The sequence below is a fragment of the Gossypium arboreum genome, chromosome 1 (genome assembly GCF_025698485.1).
Source record: "Gossypium arboreum isolate Shixiya-1 chromosome 1, ASM2569848v2, whole genome shotgun sequence".
In the NCBI taxonomy this organism is placed as follows: Eukaryota; Viridiplantae; Streptophyta; class Magnoliopsida; order Malvales; family Malvaceae; genus Gossypium; species Gossypium arboreum.
This window is the reverse complement of record NC_069070.1, coordinates 43770791-43792231: the sequence shown is the minus strand read 5'-3', so window position 1 is coordinate 43792231 and position 21441 is coordinate 43770791.

The window sequence follows — 21441 nt, the reverse complement described above, 5'->3', positions numbered from 1 at the left end:
TTAGTATACGGAATGTGAATGTGTAACTTGGTATGAGATTGAATCGAAAGGTCTAAGGAACTATGGTATAGTTCGGTTTGAATGGAGTAATTAGCCTCGCTCCATTTTGTTTCCTCTTGTGATAATGTTACTAATGGTTGGTAGTGCATTGCTTATGACTTATCGAGTTATATACTCATTCGGTGTTTGCTTGTCACCTATTTTAGGTTTCTTGGACTCAACTTTTTACGTATTCGGGACCGCCATCAAGTCATCACACCGCTAGCAACTTTTGGTATTTTCTTTTTAGTTGGTCTAGGAGAACATTTCGCATGTATAGGCTCTTATGTTTTGTTGAAATTGGGTATGTAAACTTTAGCCATGCGAAAATGGCATAATGTTCGGTTGGATTTGGTTCTATGATGTTTGGACACAAGTCTTGGTAATTCGGTTTTGGTTGAGTATTAGTCGAGGCCTACTGATTATTATGCCATATGTCATGGCTGATTATTTTCGTGTTAAAGTCATGATTTGGTAATAGTGTAGTAGGGAGATGCTCGGTGATGATTAACCCTTGGCATGGCTAGTCATGATCATAATTTGTAATATGTATGATGAATTATTAGTTAGATCAAGGAAAAATCATGAAATAGGCATAGTTGCTTTATTAACAGATGCTGACAGCAGCAGTGATGTGAGATTGAAAAATCACTAAAAATAGTAGAAATGGAATTAAATAGTGAATAAATTATGTAATCAAACCTTGATTAATATACTTTCACATGGAAGAAACGAAACGATCCTATGAGTTGTATGTTAAGAGATATTTAAGTTTTCGTGAGACAGGACCAGAACGGTTTCTGGAGTCCCTGTTCCGAATTTATAAATTCATTATAAATTGACCAGAGATAATTAGAAGTCATGCCATATATGTAAAGATTCCTTTTCGAGTCTAGTTTCTGTAGAAACAAACAGCATCAGTATTGAATCCCTGTACAGGGAGATATCCAAGTCGTAATGCGCAAAGGTCAGCATAGTCGATCCCTGTAACATGAGAGAATTTAACTAATAAACTGTACTAATTGGCCCGACCAAAAATTCTAGAAAAAAATTTTTAGATGCATATACGAGTCTAGTTTCAGGGAAAAATCACAAAACTGATTTTTGAGTTGTGGAACTCAAGATATGATTTTTAAGGTGACAGTGACACAGTTAGCCAGCTGTCTGGAAATTTTTTAAAAAATGAACTGTGCTAGTAAGTGGATTAAGCCCGTTAACCCCTCGTGTCCGACTCCGGCGACGGTCTCGGGTACGGGGTGTTACAATTTGATTGGTATCAGAGCTATGGTTTAGTCGGTTCTAGGACTACCATAGCACGTATGAGTCTAGCTATACATGCCTTAATGTTAATGTTTAAATGTGTGATGACTTCTGACGGTTAAAATTTTTGTTTTGATTAGTAAATAGATCTCGGTGTAGAGAGAACCTTGGTGGATGACGTTGAAAGTGTAGCGGCTGCTCCTGCACAAGGGACGCCGCCTGTTGAACCTCAGTCATCTGCGAATAATCAAGGTGAGGGGGCTAAACAAGCCTTCTTCACCATGATGAATGAGTGGGTCGCGCAATATGCCCGAACCAATCCGGCTGTCCAACAATTCCCGAATTTGAATAATCCACCCCAAGAGCCCGTAATGCCATCGCCATCGATCCTGTGAGGTGAGCAAGCCACCGTGGACTTGATTAGGAAGCGCGGGCTGAGGAGTTCAGGCCATAGTTACTCGATGATGCCGAAAGGGCCGAAGTTCGCTTGATAACACCATTCGGTGTTTGATGAACTGTCATGCACACCGATGAATGTCTAAAGTGTGCTATATCCTTGTTGCGAGACTCACCTACTATTGGTGGAGGACCTTGATTTTCATAGTCCCAAACGAACGAGTTACTTGGGATTTCTTTCAAATGAAATTTCAAAAGAAGTATATTAGTCAACGGTTCATCGATCAAAACGTAAGGAATTCTTGGAACTCAAGTAAGGCAGTATGACAAGATCTGAATACGAACATGAGTTCGTAAGACTCGATCGGTATGCCCGGGAGTGTGTGGCGATGAAGTTGCTATGTGCAAAAGATTTGAAGAAGGATTGAATGAAGATTTAAAGCTACTAGTGGGTATTTTGGAGATAAAAGAATTCGTAACACTAGTTGAACGAGCACGCAAGGCGGAAGAACTTGGAAAGGAGAAGAAGAAGGCTGAATTTGAAGCTAAAGACTATCGTAAGAGATCGACGGTAAAGCTCGTTCTCGGTACGTAAAGAAGTTCGTGGAGGACACTAATAAATCAAGACGATCAGGGAATTTCCATTAGAGCACGACCATCGACGGACTCGAGCTACTTCGGTAGCTAGTGTGGGCAATAACCGTCAAGAGAAACTGAATGCCCCAATGTGGAAGAAGACACATCGGTGAATGTTGGGGTAAGTCTACTAACAGGGCCTCATTACGGATGCGATTCAAGGATCACTTCATTAGAGATTGCACGAGCTTGATGAGAAGAATAAGATGCAAGGTGCAAGACCTAGTGGAATGACAACTAGAGGTAGGCCACCGAGAATTTTAGGAGGTAGGGTGGTAATCGAGAAGGGCTTCGATACTACTGTTCGATCCGAGACCAGATACTCGCTAGAGCATATGCCATTCACAAGACGAGAGGAGGCGTCCTCCCCGATGTTATCACCGGTACTTTCACTCTCTTTGATACTAGTGTGATTGCGTTGATTGACCACGGCTCTACTCATTCATATGTATGTGAAACCTTAGCATCCAAAGAAGACTCTACCGTTGAGTCTCTCGAGTTCGTAATTCAGTGTCAAACCCTTTGGGTCAATACGCACTTGTTGATAAAGTGTGTAAGAGATGCCCTTTAATAATCCGAGAATCTTGTTTTCCGGCTGATTTGATGCTTTTACCATTTGACGAATTCGATGTTATTCTTGGTATGGATTGGTTGACCGTACATGATGCAGTGGTGAACTGTAAAAGGAAAACCATTGGTTTGAGAAGTGCAAATAATGAGGTAGTCCGAGTTGAGTCTACTGATTTAAAGGGGGTACCAGCGATAATATCTTCAATGACCACTCGGAGATATGTGAAAAAGGGCTGTGAAACATACCTTGCGTATGTGTTTGATAGCAAAGAGGCGGAAAGGAAACTTGAATCGCATCAAGTGGTTTGTGAGTATTCAGATGTTTTTCCTAAGGAGTTACCGGGTTGCCACCGGTTCGAGAGGTGGAATTCGCATCGAGATTGTACCGGTACCACGCCAATCTCAATAGCCCTGTATCGTATGGCATTAACGGAATTAAAGGAATTGAAAGTTCAATTGCAAGAATTGATGGATAGAGGTTTCGCTCAACCGAGTTTTTCTCCATGGGGCGCACCCGTATTGTTTGTGAAAAAGAAGGATGGAACCATGAGATTGTGCATCGACTATCGTCAGTTGAATAAAGTGACCATAAAGAATAAATACCCGTTACCATGTATTGATGATTTATTTGATCAATTAAAGGAGCCTCAGATTTTCCAAGATAGATTTGAGATCCGGTTATTATCAGTTGAGGTTCGAGACCGGACATACCCAAAACCGCTTTTAGAACAAGGTACGGTCACTACGAATTCTTAGTGATGCCGTTTGGGCTCACTAATGCCCCTGCAGTATTTATGGATTTAATGAATCGAGTATTCAGGCCATACTTGGACCGGTTCGTAGTTGTGTTCATTGATGACATCTTGGTCTATTCAAGAGATGAGACCGAACATGTTGAGCACCTGAGATTAGTGTTGCAAATTTTACGGATAAGCGGTTATATGCTAAGTTCAAGAAGTGTGAGTTCGGTTAAGAGAGGTTAGCTTCTTGGGTCATGTGGTATCCGCATCGGGTATTCGAGTTGACCGAGCAAAATTTCAGCCATACTTAACGAAAGCCTCCGAGAAATATTACCGAGGTTCGAGCTTTTGGGACTTGCTTAGGTTACTACCGACGGTTTGTAAAGGTTTCTCGATGATAGCCGGACCAATGACGGCTACTTCAAAAGATGTTAAGTTCGAATGGACGAAAGATGTCGAAAAGTTTTGATCAACTGAAAACTTATTTGATCAAGCTCCAATTCTAGTGCAGCCCGAATCGGGCAAGGAATTTGTCATTTATAGTGATGCCTCCCTACTTGGGTTGGATTGCATATTGATGCAAGAAGGTCGAGTTGTGGCCTATACGTCGAGACAATTAAAGCCATATGAGAAAAATTATCCGACCCATGATCTCGAATTAGCTGCCATCGTATTCGCTTTGAAAATATGGCGACATTACTTATTTGGTGAGAAGTGCCATGTATTTTCGGATCACAAAAGTCTCAAATATTTGATGACTCAAAGAGACTTAAATCTGCGACAGAGACGTTGGCTCGAGTTGTTAAAAGATTATGAGCTTGTCATTGACTATCACCCGGGAAAGGCTAATGTGGTTGCGGATGCCTTAAGTCGTAAATCACTGTTTGCCTTACGAGCGATGAATGTACACTTGTCTGTTCTATCCGACAATGTACTAGTGGCGGAATTAAAGGCCAAACCATTATTGATTCATCAAATTCGTGAAGCTCAGAAAGTCGATGATGAATTGGTTGCAAAACGGGCTGAATGTGTTCTGAATATGGAATCAGAGTTTCAAATTGATGATGACGATTGATTGAGGTTCAGAAGTCGGTTGTGTGTTCCAAGAAATTCGAACTCATTTCAATGATTCGAACAAAGCTCATTGTAGCCGAATGTCAATTCACCGGGAGTACGAAATGTACAACGATCCGAGACGTCGGTTTGGTGGCATGGTATGAAACGAGACATTTCGATTTTGTTTCAAGTGTTTAATATGTCGCAAGTAAAGGCGAACATCAAGTGCCTACGGGTTTACTTGATCGATCATGATACCGAATGGAAATGGGATCGAGTCACGATGGATTTTGTGTCCGGTTGCCATTGTCGACAAGTAAGAAAGATGCGATTTGGGTTGTTGTTGATAGATCGACTAAGTCGGCTCATTTTATCCCCGTCGTCTGGATTTTTCATTGGATAAACTAGCTGAATTGTATGTTTCTCAGATTGTGAGATTACAAGGAGTACCGATTTCTATTGTGTCGGATAGAGATCCGAGATTCACCTCACGATTTTGGAAGAAATTGCAAGAAGCTTTGGGTACCAAGTTGCATTTTAGCACCGCTTTTCATCCACAAACCGACGGCCAATCCGAGCGGATAATTCAGATACTTGAGGATATGTTGAGATGTTGCATCCTCGAGCTTAGTGGTTCATGGGAGCGGTATTTACCTTTGATTGAATTCGCATACAACAATAGTTTTCAGTCAAGTATTAAGATGGCACCTTACGAGGCTTTGTACGGTCGAAAATGCCGTACGCCATTGTTTTGGACCGAGCTCGGTGAAAGTAAAATTTTCGAAGTGGATTTGATTAAAGATGCTGAATGTAAAGTAAGTATAATTCGTGAGAGTCCGAGGCAAGATCGATCGTCGAAGTCGTCGCGGATTTAAAACGACGAGATATTGAGTATCGTGGGAGACAAAGTGTTTCTTAAGGTATCGCTTGGAAAAAGATACTCGATTTGGCCGTAAGGGCAAATTGAGTCCGAGATTCATTGGGCGTATGAGATCTCCGAACGAGTTGGCCCAAGAGTATATAGGTTGCTTTTAGCCCCTGAACTCGAAAGGATCCACAACGTTTTCCATGTTTCGATGCTTCGACGTTACCGATCCGATCCTTCGCATGTAATAAACCCCTCCGAGATTGAAATTCAAGCCAACATGAGTTATGAAGAAGAACCGATCCGTATTCTAGCCCGTGAAGTGAAAGAGTTGCGAAACAAAAGGGTTCCACATCTTGAAAGTGTTATGGCTCAAACACGGAATGGAAGAAGTTACTTGGGAACCCGAGAACTCTATGAAAGAACGATACCCAAACCTATTTACGGTAAGATTTTCGGGACGAAAATTTCTTAAGTGGGGAGAGTTGTGACATCTAAATTGACCCTAGTCGAAAGTGGTTTCGGGACCACTAAACCGAGACATAAAAATAATTGACCGTTATAGTTGATGCTCATTATATGTACATATACATGTGTGAAAATTTCATGTTTGGATTTTGTTAATTGTAAGTGAATTTTATCAAATAGGACTTATGTGAGAAAATCTAGAAATGTGCTAGGCAAATGTAAAGTGGACTATTAATGCATAATGTGAAAATGATGGGTTTGCATGTCAATTTACCTAAAAGTTAAGCATGATGGTCGGCCATGCTATGAGTGGGAACATGTTGCAAACATGTTTAGTTAGTGGTTATGTTAGAGAGAATAAAATAATGAAAAAGGAATATGATGAAAACAAAGAAAAGAAAAAAAAAGTGTCCATCCTTTCATTTTCTTTGCTTGGCCGAATGTCCTAAGAAGAAGGGGGGGGGAAGAGCTTGAGAAAATCAGCCATGGTAGTTGCTAGACCAAGGTATGTTTGATGTTGTCCATGAGACTCATGCATGTTTTAGTTGTTAGTTTGAATTCTATCTATCCCATGGTTGAATTTGGGGTTGTTGGAGAATTGGGATTTGACAAAGAAGCTTAAAAATTTTAGTTGATACCTTGAAGCTATTAACATGTTAGTTATATGGATGTGTTGAGTTGCTTGGGATGTTAGCATGAAAGTTGGAATTGTTAAGCTAATTTGTTGGAAGTGCCGAATTTAGGACTAAGAAGAGAATGAGTATTCGGCAACCATAGTGAAAAGGTAGGTGTTGCCGATTGTTAGATTTAGACCATGGGAGTGGCTATAATGGGCATTAAGATGTAGAACTTAAGAAATGTAGTTATATGTGAATTTACATGATGATACAAATAGATGTGAAAATATATGCTAGATTAGGAAAATTTGATTAAGTGTTCATGAGATGAAATTAGGTGTTTAAAAGATGTTATAGTTGACATTGTATATATATACATACATTCGGCCATCTAATTGAGTATGAAGGTGGTGTTCAATCTAATTGTGATGCCCATTTGAAGTGTATATATATATGTATAAATATACATAAGTATGCCCGTTCGTGATGTTACCTTTAATTATGTGTATAATCGACTAAATGGGTAATTAATGAGGGTGGTTGCCGAATATACAAACATACATATGCATGTGTAATTGAATTATGAATGTTTAGCAAGATGGTTAAACTAGTTGATTTATTGATTAAGCTCAAGGAGTTAAAGAAGGAGAATCAAGCAAGGGAAAGACGAAGGTCATCGAGTAGCCGACTTGGAACTATTTTACCCAACACAAGGTAGGTCACTAAGCATATATTTTGTATTGATTTAAATAGACATAATGTCTATGTAATTATGCCGAAAGGAATGATAAATTTATATACATGTATGTATGTAGTAACTCGCACAAATGCCTTCGGATCTTAGTCCGAATATAGTCACTTAGCACAAAGCCTTCGGGACTTAGCCCGGACATCATTCGAATAACCATGCACATTTATTAATAAATCATGACACATCTGTATTTCATTTTCATTACCAAAGCTCAAGCACAAGACACTTATCACACTTGCAATCTCGGCTTAATAGCCACATACAAAGAGCATGATTTTGTTTTGCTTAAAACATGATCTAATCAAATCATAATCTAAGTTCCATTACTCGAAAACTTACCTTGGATGTCGTCGAACGATTTTGATGGCTATTCGACCATTTTTTCCTTCCCTTTATCGGATCTAGTTCCCCTTTGCTCTTGAGCTTAATTTAACAAATAAATTAATTTAATCATTTGAGCATCAAAAAGAGGAACTCAAGGTACTTAGCCCATATATATTCATTAGACATTAAAGTCACATACATATGAAATCATGAATCAACTCGACATATTATCCCACACTTCCTTTTAGCCGATTGTTTAAGCCAAGATAAAAACATCGATATGCTTGCCTCTAACCGAATACATGCAACGCCAATCCATCTCATGTGGCCGAATATGCATGTCTACGTTGAGGCCAATTATATACTTAGTACCACATATAAATGACATACATTTTACTAACTAATGCATTACATATTATAACTCAATACGCATCCATCATTTACTCCATAACTAAAACACCACCATATATAAACATATACCTTGAGATGATATTTATATATATATGTCATACCAATACATCACGTGCAAATATATATATATATATGCAAGAGCCGGATCACAAGGCTGATTATAACCATCTCATATATTTTCATCCCATACCCGAATGCACAAGTACATTATAATAGCTTCCAACTTAATTCATCATAAATTTTCTTTTTTTTTCATGGCCGAATGCTCCTTCTACACCATTTACCTTCACAAAGCATGAATTTCATCATCCAACTTACAAGCTTACAATCTCATGAAGTTTAACATCATAGTATCTATCAAACTCTCACTCATTAGCTTCTATCATAAACCTCCAACAACACCAAATAAACATATACTTCGTGGGTCTATGGTAGAACCAAGAAAGGAACTCATAGATATCAAGATGTAAGCAAACTATTATTATTCATCTAAGTTTAGCATGAAACACAACCATCACCCTTATTAATCTTTTATAGCCGAAAACCATACTCACCCCAAAAATCAAAATTTCAACATGGTTTACAAAAATCACTTGATATCTCACTCAATATCAACTAAAATTTCAAGAGCTAGTACAAACTTCCTTACCTTAATAGTGACCTAAGATGACCGATTGCTTCACTCCTTCTTCTTCCTTTCAATTCGCCAAGAAGAACCAAAGAACACAACTTGTTTTTCTTTCTTCCTTAGAACATTCGCCAAGAGAAATGAAGAAAGATGGACACTTTTTTTTGTTTTCTTTTTACATTCACGGCAATGGGGAGGGGAGAAACAATCACACACCTTCTTTCCTTTTTCCATTTCTTTATTACCCATACTCCTTATTTTATTGTTCCTAACATACATCACTAACATAACATGTTTGTGACATGTTTCCACTCATAGCATGGCGGCCACTAGCTCAAATATTGGGCAATTTGACATGCAAACCCACCATTTCTATAACATGCATTAATAGGCCACTTTACATTTGCCTAGCACATTTCTAAATTTTCTCACATAAGTCCTATTTACTAAAATTCACTTACAATTAACAAAATTCAAACATGAAATTTTCACACATGCATAAGTACATATAATGAGCATCAACTAGGACGGTTAATTATTTTTTTTTATGACTCGGTTTAGTGGTCCCAAAACCACTTTCCGGCTAGGGTCAATTTAGGGCTGTAACAACTCTCCCCCACTTAAGAAATTTTCGTCCCCGAAAATCTTACCGGTAAATAGGTTTGGGTATCGCTCTTTCATAGAGTTCTCGGGTTCCCAAGTAGCTTCTTCGATTCCATGTTTGAGCCATAACACTTTTACTAACGGAACCCTTTTGTTTCGCAACTCTTTCACTTCACGAGCGAGGATGCAAATCGGTTCTTCTTCATAACTCATATCGGGTTGAATTTCAACCTCTGATGGATTAATTACGTGTGATGGATCAGATCTATAACGTCGAAGCATCGAAACATGAAAGACGTCGTGAATCTTTTCAAGTTCAGGGGGCAAAATCAATCTATACGCAACTGGACCGACTCGTTCGGATATCTCAAATGGCCCGATAAACCTCGGACTCAGTTTGCCCTTATGGCCAAATCTGAGTATCTTTTTCCAAGGTGAGACCTTAAGAAACACTTTGTCTCCCACCTGATACTCAATATCTCTTCGTTTTAAATCCGCATACGACTTTTGACGATCGATGCTACCTTGGACTTTCACGAATTATTTTACTTTCATTCAGATCTTTAATCAAATCCACTCCAAAATTTTACTCTCACCGAGCTCGGTCCAAAACAATGGCGTCACGGCATTTACGCCCGCATAAAGCCTCGTAAGGTGCCATCTTAATACTTGATTGAAAACTATTGTTGTAAGCGAATTCAATCAAAGGTAAATACTGCTTCCATGAACCACTAAACTCGAGGATGCAACATCTCAACATGTCCTCAAGTATCTGAATTATCCGCTCGGATTGACCATCGATTTGTGGATGAAAAGCGGTGCTAAAATGCAGCTTGGTACCCAAAGCTTCTTGCAATTTCTTCCAAAATCGCGAGGTGAATCTCGGATCTCTATCCGACACGATAGAAATAGGTACCCCGTGTAATCTTACAATCTGAGAAATATACAATTCAGCTAGTTAATCCAATGAAGAATTCGTATGTACGGGGATAAAGTGAGCCGACTTAGTCAGTCTATCCACAACAACCCAAATCGCATCTTTCTTACTTGCCGATACTAGCAACCCAGATACAAAATCCATCGTGACTCGATCCCATTTCCATTCAGGTATCATGATTGGCTGGAGTAAACCCGTAGGCACTTGATGTTCCGCCTTTACTTGCTGACATATTAAACACTTCGAAACAAAATCGGAAATGTCTCGTTTCATACCATGCCACCAAAACTGGCGTCTCAGATCGTTGTACATTTTCGTACTCCCCGGGTGAATTGACATTCGGCTACAATGAGCTTCATTCAGAATCGTCGAAATGAGTTCTAAATTTCTTGGAACACGCAACCGACTTCTGAACCTCAAACAATCGTCATCATCAATTTAAAATTTGGATTCCGTATTCGGAACACATTCAGCCTGTTTTGTAACCAATTCATCGTCGACTTTCTGAGCTTCACGAATTTTATGAATCAATAATGGTTTGGCCTTTAATTCAGCTACTAACACATTGTCGGGTAGAACAGACAAGTGTACATTCATTGCTCGCAAAGCAAACAGTGATTTCCGGTTTAAGGCGTCCGCAACCACATTAGCCTTTCCCGAGTGATAATCAATGACCAGCTCATAATCTTTCAACAACTCAAGCCAACGCCTTTGTCGCAGATTCAAGTCTCTTTGAGTCATCAAATATTTGAGACTTTTGTGATCCGAAAATACATGGCACTTCTCACCAAATAAGTAATGTCGCCATATTTTCAAGGCGAATACGATGGCAGCTAATTCGAGATCATGGGTCGGATAATTTTTCTCATGTGGCTTTAATTGTCTCGACGCATAGGCCACAACTCGACCTTCTTGCATCAATACGCAACCTAACCCAAGTAGGGAGGCGTCACTATAGATGACAAACTCTTTGCACGATTCGGTCGCACTAAAATTGAGCTTCATCAAATAAGTTTTCAGTTGATCAAAACTTTTCGACATTTTTCCGTCCATTCAACTTAACATCCTTTTGAAGTAGCTTCGTCATGGGTGTGGCTATCATCGAGAAACCTTTACAAATCGTCGGTAGTAACCGCAAGTCCCAAAAGCTCGAACCTCGAGAATATTTCTGAAGCTTCCAGTTAAGTATGGCTGAAATTTTGCTCGGTCAACTCGAATACCGATGTGGATACCATATGGCCCAAGAAGCTAACCTCTCTTAACCGAACTCACACTTCATGAACTTAGCATATAACCGCTTATCCCGTAAAATTTGCAACACTAATCTCGGTGCTCAAAGATGTTCGGTCTCATCTCTTGAATAGACCAAGATGTCGTCGATGAACACAACTACTGAACCGTCCAAATCTCGCCTAAAGATCCGATTCATCAAATCCATAAATACCGCAGGGCATTAGTGAGCCCAAACGGCATCACTAAGAACTCGTGAGTGGTCGTATCTCGCTCGAAAGCGGTTTGGGTATATCCGAATCTCGAATTCAAGAATCGGTAATAACCCGATCTCAAATCTATCTTTGAAAACACCGAGGCTCCCTTTAGTTGATCAAACAAATCATCAATACGCTGTAACGGATATTTATTCTTTATTGTCACTTTATTCAGCTGACGATAGTCAATGCACAACCTCATGGTTCCGTCCTTCTTTTTCACAAACAATACTGGTGCACCCCAAGGTGAGAAACTTGGTCGAGCGAAACCTCTATCCGTTAATTCTTGCAACTGAGCTTTCAACTCTTTTAACTCGGTTGGTGCCATACGATACGGAGCTATCAAAATCGGCGTAGCCCCAGGTACAAGCTTAATACCAAACTCTATCTCCCGAACAGGTGGTAAACCCGGTAATTCTTCAGGAAAAACATCCGGGTATTCACAAACTACCGGCATAGATTCGGGTTTCTTTTCTAACTCTTTGTCATCAAGTACATACGTAAGGTATGCTTCGCACCCCTTTCTTACATATTTTTGGGCCAACATTGCTGATATTACAGCTGGCAACCCCTTAAAGTCCGTAGACTCAACTCGGATTATCTCGTTATTTGCGCACCTCAAATCAATAGTCTTGTTTTTGCAATTCACAACCGCATCATGCACGGTCAACCAATCCAAACCAAGAATAACATCAAATTCATCAAACGGCAAAAGCATCAAGTCCGCCGGAAAACAGGAACCTCGAATTACTAGGGGGCATATCTTACACACTTTGTCGACAAGCACGTAACGACCCAAGGATTTGACACCGAATTACGAACTCAAGAGACTCAATAGGTAAAGTCTTCTGGATGCTAAGGTTTCGCATATATAAGAATGAGTAGAACCAGGGTCAATCAAAGCAATCACATTAGTATCAAAGAGAGTAAAAGTACCGGTAATAACATTTGGCGAGGAAGCATCCTCGCGTGCGCATATAGCATAAGCCCTAGCAGGAGCACGAGCCTTAGATCTGGTCGTAGCATCCTTAGATCCTCTCTGACCACCACTAGCATTGCCCGTATTTCTAGATGGTCTACCTTGAGCAGTGGTAGCACCCGGTTTCCCACTCTGACTTGCATTCTGTTCAGACAACCTTGGGCAATCTTTAATGAAGTGGTCAACTGACCCGCACTTGTAACAGGAGTGGTCATGAAATCTACAACTCCCCGAATGCCATTTACCACAATACTGACACTCCATTCTATCTCGACGATCATTTCCCACACTGGCGACCGAAGTGACTCGTGCACTTGCAGGGGGTCGATCGCGATCTCGTCTAGAAAAGCCCGAAGTGTCTCTAGACCGGCCTAAGCCATCTCTAAATTTCTTCGATGATGTGGGAAGGGCTTCCCAAGACCTCTTACTGAAACTCCTTGCTCCCTTCTCGACTTTTCTTTTCTCCATCTCGAGCTCCTTGGCTTTGCAAGCTCGCCGACAAGTGCCACAAATTCTCGGATTTCCAAAATGCCAACATACAGCTTTATATCATCATTCAGTCCATCCTCGAAACGTTTACACATTACGGCTTCTGAGGAAATGCATTCTCGAGCGTACCGGCTAAGCCTTACAAATTTTCGTTCATAGTCGGTAACCGACATGGAACCTTGCTTGAGTTCAAGAAATTCCTTTTGTTTTTGGTCAATGAATCTCTGACTGATATACTTCTTTCAAAACTCGGTTTGGAAGAACTCCCAAGTTACTTGCTCTCTGGGCACGACAGAAGTCAACGTGTTCCACCAATAGTAGGCGTAATCACGTAGCAAGGAGATAGTACACTTTAGGCACTCATCGGTGTGCAAGATAGCTCATCGAGTGCGGATAGTGTTGTCCAACCAAAATTCAGCTTGCTCGGCATCATCATTGTCCGTAGCCTTAAATTCGGTAGCCCCATGTTTTGAATTCATCAACTGGGGCTTATTTGACCTTATTTAGTCAATTACGGAGGTATTGTAGGTCTTGAGGGGTTGTGTTTGTCGGGAATGGAGGTTGTGGAACAGTAGATTAGTTCGAATGTATTGGTTGAACCAATCATTCATCACGGTATAAAAAGCTTGTCTAGCTTCATCATTCGGATTACTAGCAATAGGTTGAGAGTCCGCCGGCGCTGTCCCTTGTCTTGGGAGCAGCGCTACACTCTCAAGATCATCACTACCGCTTCGATGCGGATCGGGATCCATTACTATAAATAAACACATTTGCAAATGTCAGAAATCACCACACTATCAAATAATCACATAAAATGGCATGTATAGCTAAACCCAACGCATTTACGGTAGTCCTAGAATCGACTAAACCGTAGCTCTGATACCAATAAAATTGTAACACCCCGTACCTGAGCCCGTTGCCGGAGTCGAACACGAGGTGCTAACAGACATAATACACTTATTTGCACAGTCCATTTTAAAATTTTTCCAGGCAGCTGGCTAACTGCGTCACTGTCACCTTAAAAATCATATCTTGAGTTCCAAAACTCAAAAATCAGTTTCATAATTTTTTCCTGAAACTAGACTCATTTTTCCATCTACATATTTTTTTCTAGAATTTTTGGTTGGGCCAATTAGTACAGTTTATTAGTTAAAGTCTCCCCTATTACAGGGTTCGACTACTCTGACCTTCCTGCAATACAACTTGGATAACTCCTTGTACAGGGCTTCAATACTTATGCCGTTTATTTCTAATGAAACTAGGCTCAAAAAAGAATCTATACATATATAGTATGACTTCTAATTGTCTCTGGTTAATTTATAGAGAATTTCCAAAGTCAGATAAGGGGATCCAGAAACCGTTCTGGCCCTGTCTCATGAAAACTTTAACATCTCATAATATACCGCTCATATGAAAGTTTCGTTACTTTCCTATGAAAATAGATTCATCAAGGTTCGATTACATAATTTATTCACTATTTAATTCCATTTCTACTATTTTTAGTGATTTTTCACATCCACATCACTGCTGCTGCCAGCATCTATTTTTAAGGTAAACTTTACCTAATTCATGATCCTCCATGGATCAACTAGAGTTTGTCATACATATACCAAAAGTGATCATGAATAACCATTCCCATGGCTAACCGTTACCAACATTTCCATACCTCTCGACGGACAACATACAAAACGATTATAATGCTATGATCAAAGTATATTTAAGCCATTTTCGCATGGCTATCCAAATTTACACAAAACCGAAGGGTTCATGACCAACAACAAAAGGGTGGTCCTATACATGCCATTTCAAAGTTCAACCAAATTTATACCAAAAAGGAGCTTTGATAGTGTGGGCGACTTCGACTTCAAAATCCCGAGTCTGATAGCTGAAGAACCAAAATCTATAAAACAGAAAATCAAAGAAACGGAGTAAGCATTAAATGCTTAGTAAGTTTTGAGCAAAGAATTTAAGTACATCAGAAGTTTAGCATTCATATAACTAAACGGATAATTCCATATATACATATTCTCAAATCATTCCTACTTCACATTCCAACCCCTATATTCATACATAAGGGATCATCTTAGCCAAATACCGGAAGCTCATTACTCGACTGAGCAAATATTATTCGAAGGGAATCAACTATTCCAATGCACATACGAAACATACCTCATTTTTGGGATTTTACAAGCGTATTAACTGAAATTTTACAGCAAGATTGCTCATTCCCGAATCACGTACCTTCGGAATTTAACCGAATATAGCTACTCGTTCAAATGCCTTCGGGACATAGCCCGATTATAGTAACTCGCATAAATGCCTTCGGGACTTAACCCGGATTTAGTAACTCGCACAAATGCCTTCGGATCTTAGTCCGGATATAGTCACTTAGCACAAAGCCTTCGGGACTTAGCCCGGACATCATTCGAATAACCATGCACATTTATTAGTAAATCATGACACATCCGTATTTCATTTTCATTACCAAAGCTCAAGCACAAGACACTTATCACACTTGTAATCTCGGCTTAATAGCCACATACAAAGAGCATGATTTTGTTTTGCTTAAAACATGATCTAATCAAATCATAATCTAAGTTCCATTACTCGAAAACTTACCTTGGATGTCGTCGAACGATTTTGATGGCTATTCGACCATTTTTTCCTTCCCTTTATCGGATCTAGTTCCCCTTTGCTCTTGAGCTTAATTTAACAAATAAATTGATTTAATCATTTGAGCATCAAAAAGAGGAACTCAAGGTACTTAGCCCATATATATTCATTAGACATTAAAGTCACATACATATGAAATCATGAATCAACTCGACATATTATCCCACACTTCCTTTTAGCCGATTGTCTAAGCCAAGATAAAAGCATCGATATGCTTGCCTCTAACCGAATACATGCAACGCCAATCCATCTCATGTGGCCGAATATGCATGTCTACGTTGAGGCCAATTATATACTTAGTACCACATATAAATGACATACATTTTACTAACTAATGTATTACATATTATAACTCAATACGCATCCATCATTTACTCCATAACTAAAACACCACCATATATAAACATATACCTTGAGATGATATTTATATATATATGTCATACCAATACATCACGTGCAAATATATATATATATATATATATATATATATATATATCATACCAATACATCACGTGCAAATATATATATATATATATATATATATATATATATATGCAAGAGCCGAATCACAAGGCTGATTATAACCATCTCATATATTTTCATCCCATACCCGAATGCACAAGTACATTATAATAGCTTCCAACTTAATTCATCATAAATTTTCTTTTTTTTTCATGGCCGAATGCTCCTTCTACACCATTTACCTTCACAAAGCATGAATTTCATCATCCAACTTACAAGCTTACAATCTCATGAAGTTTAACATCATAGTATCTATCAAACTCCCACTCATTAGCTTCTATCATAAACCTCCAACAACACCAAATAAACATAGACTTCGTGGGTCTATGGTAGAACCAAGAAAGGAACTCATAGATATCAAGATGTAAGCAAACTATCATTATTCATCTAAGTTTAGCATGAAACACAACCATCACCCTTATTAATCTTTTATAGCCGAAAACCATACTCACCCCAAAAATCAAAATTTCAACATGGTTTACAAAAATCACTTGATATCTCACTCAATATCAACTAAAATTTCAAGAGCTAGTACAAACTTCCTTACCTTAATAGTGACCTAAGATGACCGATTACTTCACTCCCTTCTTCTTCCTTTCAATTCGGCCAAGAAGAACTTAAGAACACAACTTGTTTTTCTTTCTTCCTTAGAACATTCGGCCAAGAGAAATGAAGAAAGATGGACACTTTTTTTTTTGTTTTCTTTTTTACATTCACGGCAATGGGGAGGGGGAGAAACAATCACACACCTTCTTTCCTTTTTCCATTTCTTTATTACCCATACTCCTTATTTTATTGTTCCTAACATACATCACTAACATAACATGTTTGTGACATATTTCCACTCATAGCATGGCCGGCCACTAGCTCAAATATTGGGCAATTTGACATGCAAACCCACCATTTCTATAACATGCATTAATAGGCCACTTTACATTTGCCTAGCTCATTTCTAAATTTTCTCACATAAGTCCTATTTACTAAAATTCACTTACAATTAACAAAATTCAAACATGAAATTTTCACACATGCATAAGTACATATAATGAGCATCAACTAGGACGGTTAATTATTTTTTTTTATGACTCGGTTTAGTGGTCCCGAAACCACTTTCCGACTAGGGTCAATTTAGAGCTGTCACACACAGCCTATGACATGGCCGTGTGACCCTATTTCGAATACTCACACGGGCAGACAGACGGGCTGGGACACGGTCATGTGTCCAAATTTTGAATGTCCACATGGTCTGGGCTATGTCACATGGCTTGGCTACACAACTGTGTGACCCCTGTTTTCCAAATTTTCTTGTTTTTCTAAAAAGTTCTGTTTTGTTTCAAATCGATCCTTGATTGATTCCAATTTTTTTTTAGGGCCTCGAAGGCTTGGTTTAAGGCCCGATTTTATATTTTTACTATGGTTATGTTTAGCTATTGGATGTTAATATTAAATTGCATAATTATTTTTGTTTTGAAGTTTAATGTTCTAATTTTTATGGTAATGCTTTGTAACCCTAATCCAACGACGGAGACGGGTCATGGGTGTTACAAGTATAACTCTTGATATACTTACTAAGCTCATTGAGCTTAATGCATTTCTCTTAACGCATAGGTGTAGATCTTTTCGGAGAAAATAGATGAGAAGCAAAGCTAACTCATCTTTTCACATCTCCCGACCAAAGAAAGTATGCAATTTTACGTTTTGGTATATAGTCTTGGGATGTACATAGGAAACATTGGGAGTGCTTTATGAGTTCGAGAATTTTAACCTTGGCATGACGAACTTTGTTGTTAAATTTTGTAATTTGGTTATGCTCTTACTAGTTTTTGGATGATATGAGAAATTATTGGTAATTGAAAAAGTTCATTTTAAAACATATAGCATGATGTTTTTGGTATGATCTATTTTCCAAATCTTTCTAAACATCAAACCTCATAATAGTATCGATACCTAATTTAAAGTATTGATACTTGGTAAAAGGTATCAATACTTTAGTGAAGGTATCGATACTATCATTTTTTAATCGATTTTTCTAAAAATATCGAAACTCATAACTGTATCGATACTTTAAAATGTATCGGTATTGTGCAAATGGTATCGATACTTTGAATTTTTGCCCACTTATTTCTAAAACATCGAGGCTTAATTTGGTATGGATACCATTAAAGGGTATCGATACATGGTGCCAAGGTACCGATACTAATAAATTTGGTATTGATACTCCAATTATAATAACATAAATGATTTTTTTAGTAAGTAGGTATTCTAAATTCTTAGCATATAAACTTGTTATATAAGTATTATAACCCTAGCATAATGGCCTTGGCTACGAATATAACATTTCGAAACATTGATCTGGTACGCGGGTCAGGTCAAGAAGTGTTACAAAAATGGGTTTTCAAAGAATGTTGGGAATATATATTAATTATGAATCTCTTTATATTATTAGATGTTTTAAACAAATTGGAGATTTAATTATGATATGTGTTTATAGTAATTTTGATTTGATAATTTTTCCAACATTAGGGGAGAGAAATAGTAGTTGGATAAAATAATTACTTGTATGAATTATTATTATCTAGATCCTCATAGAAAGTAATTTGAACCAAAAGTTCAAAAGGATAATTCAATTTATTGTAAGTTGATTGCCAGATGTATTTTCTGACCTAATGAAAATAACAGCTAATGTGTTGAAGTCTTAGTAAGACAACCTGTTAGAATAAATTGAAAGTAATGCATGCTTGAAGCATGGTAGATCCATTGGTTTCAAATATGAAATTTCTCGTAAAAGAAAATAATAAATCAAGATAGTAATATAATGGAGGCAGGTGTTTCTGAACAGAACCAAGACATAACTAATTATTCAAAATCCATAAGAGATTCATATACTTGGATATGAAAATGATGAAAATAAAGAAATCTCGATAAGTTATATGTTAGTACAAGAAAATATGAAACCATGGAAATAAAAGTTGTCAACAACAGTTTTGCAAGCAATATTATTATCGAAATAATGAAAGAAAACAGGGATCTTGAATAAATTATTGAGAAATATAGACATGGAACATATTGGCCAAAATGGAAAGACGCAATTCAAGTAGTATTAAATTCGAAAATTTTTTGCACCGATAGTCCAAACATGAAAGGTACAATAAAGCCAATGAGGTACAAACGAGTAATTTTTCAAAAACGAAATAAGAAATATCAAGTTTTTCACTAAGTCTTGACATTGATTATGAAAAAAAAAATTGTGGTAGACCCAATAACCTTTTGATATCTTATTGAATGGTAGTTAATGAAAATTTAATATGCAATCTAATCATTGTTATTACAAGCTTTTATATGAATCACTATATAGTGAAATTTATATTAAATTCTTTGAAAGATTTAGAATGTTGGAAGCATATTGAATTTTTCGAAAAATTGGTCAACATATTTGCATAAATATTTATATGAATTAAATTGATTTGAACATATGTGGTAAATTATCCAACATGTGCATGTATAGAAGGATCATAACCAAAGTTTGTTATAATTATTGTTGGAACTCCTGAAATGATCAAAATATATTTTCCCCAAATTTTTCTCTGCTCATAACTTTCAAAAGAATGGTGATATAAATGTTTAGCGAATGCATTCAAGTGATCATTTGATAAGCTAATATTCAATATTAGAATACTTAGAAATTTAGATATCATGTGATGTTGTCATGAGGAGGACTAAATATGCGTTGTAACATTTTTCCCTAACTGAGATTTTGTCCCATTGGGTTTTTTTGGTGAGGTCTTTAATGAGACAATATGTTATGCATATTATAAATATATGTACTCTTTTTCCTTCAATAATATTTTTTTCTCCATAGGGTTTTTATTCTAATAAGGTTTTAACGAGATACATTATCTATTAATGAATATCTAAAGGGAAGCGTTATGAAATTTTTTTATTAAGTGGATGTCCATCAAAATCAAGATAAGTTGGATATAATTTAGAACTCTAAGATTAATCGAACTAGAGTTTTATTTCACTTATACTTATATAAATATAGACTTTAAAGAAACATTGTAAATATCCTCTATTAATCAATAAAAATATGTAATTCTCTTTTGCTCCCATATTTCTTATTCTTTTACTTTATTATTTATTTAATTTTACTATTTTTAAATTAATTTGTATAATAAAATTTTACAACAAAAAATTAACGAATTTATATCATTGAAAAAATCATATGTACATGCCAAAAGTTTATCAAAACAAGAAAAACTAAAGATAAATGAAAAGGAAGAAAACAAATAATTATCATATTGTAGTAATTTATTAAAAGTAGTTTACATATATTAACTTCTACCGTATGTAGAGAAATAATGTTAAATAAGATTTATATTTGTTTATATATTAAGTACCCTCGTGTACTTATATCAAAATATAATTTAAGTGAATAAAAAATATCATTTAAATGAAATAAAAAAATTGAAGCCAATTCATTATTTAAATATTTAAATAAAAACGATAATTAATTCGAAAATTTTAAATAATAAAAACAATTTATTTAAATAAGAAAAGAAAAGGGATATTACTGAGGAAAATGGATGGTGGGTGATTGTCTTGCAACGTCACCAGGTGTTCTTTATGACGTCATTACACGTATTAATATCCGTACAAGTTACTGAGTATGTTTTATTTTAAATTTTTGGTAATGAGTGTGTTGACAAGATTTAAATAGAAAATATGTTAGTTAATGTTTTAAAAAAAAAATGATGTTGGAATTGCAATACAGAGAGAAAATCACGCAATTTGGGATTGGTAAAAAAAGATAAAAAGGCAGAAAAGCAAGATATTATTCTCACGTCTACCTAAGATTTTCTTTTCTTTTCCAAAATAATAATTAAGTAAAAGGTGTAACACAAACATAAATCTTGCTCGTAGCTATAGGGATCTGTTAAGTTTTATTCAATTATTATTTTAAGTTTTATCTTTATTAATTTAAAATCAAACT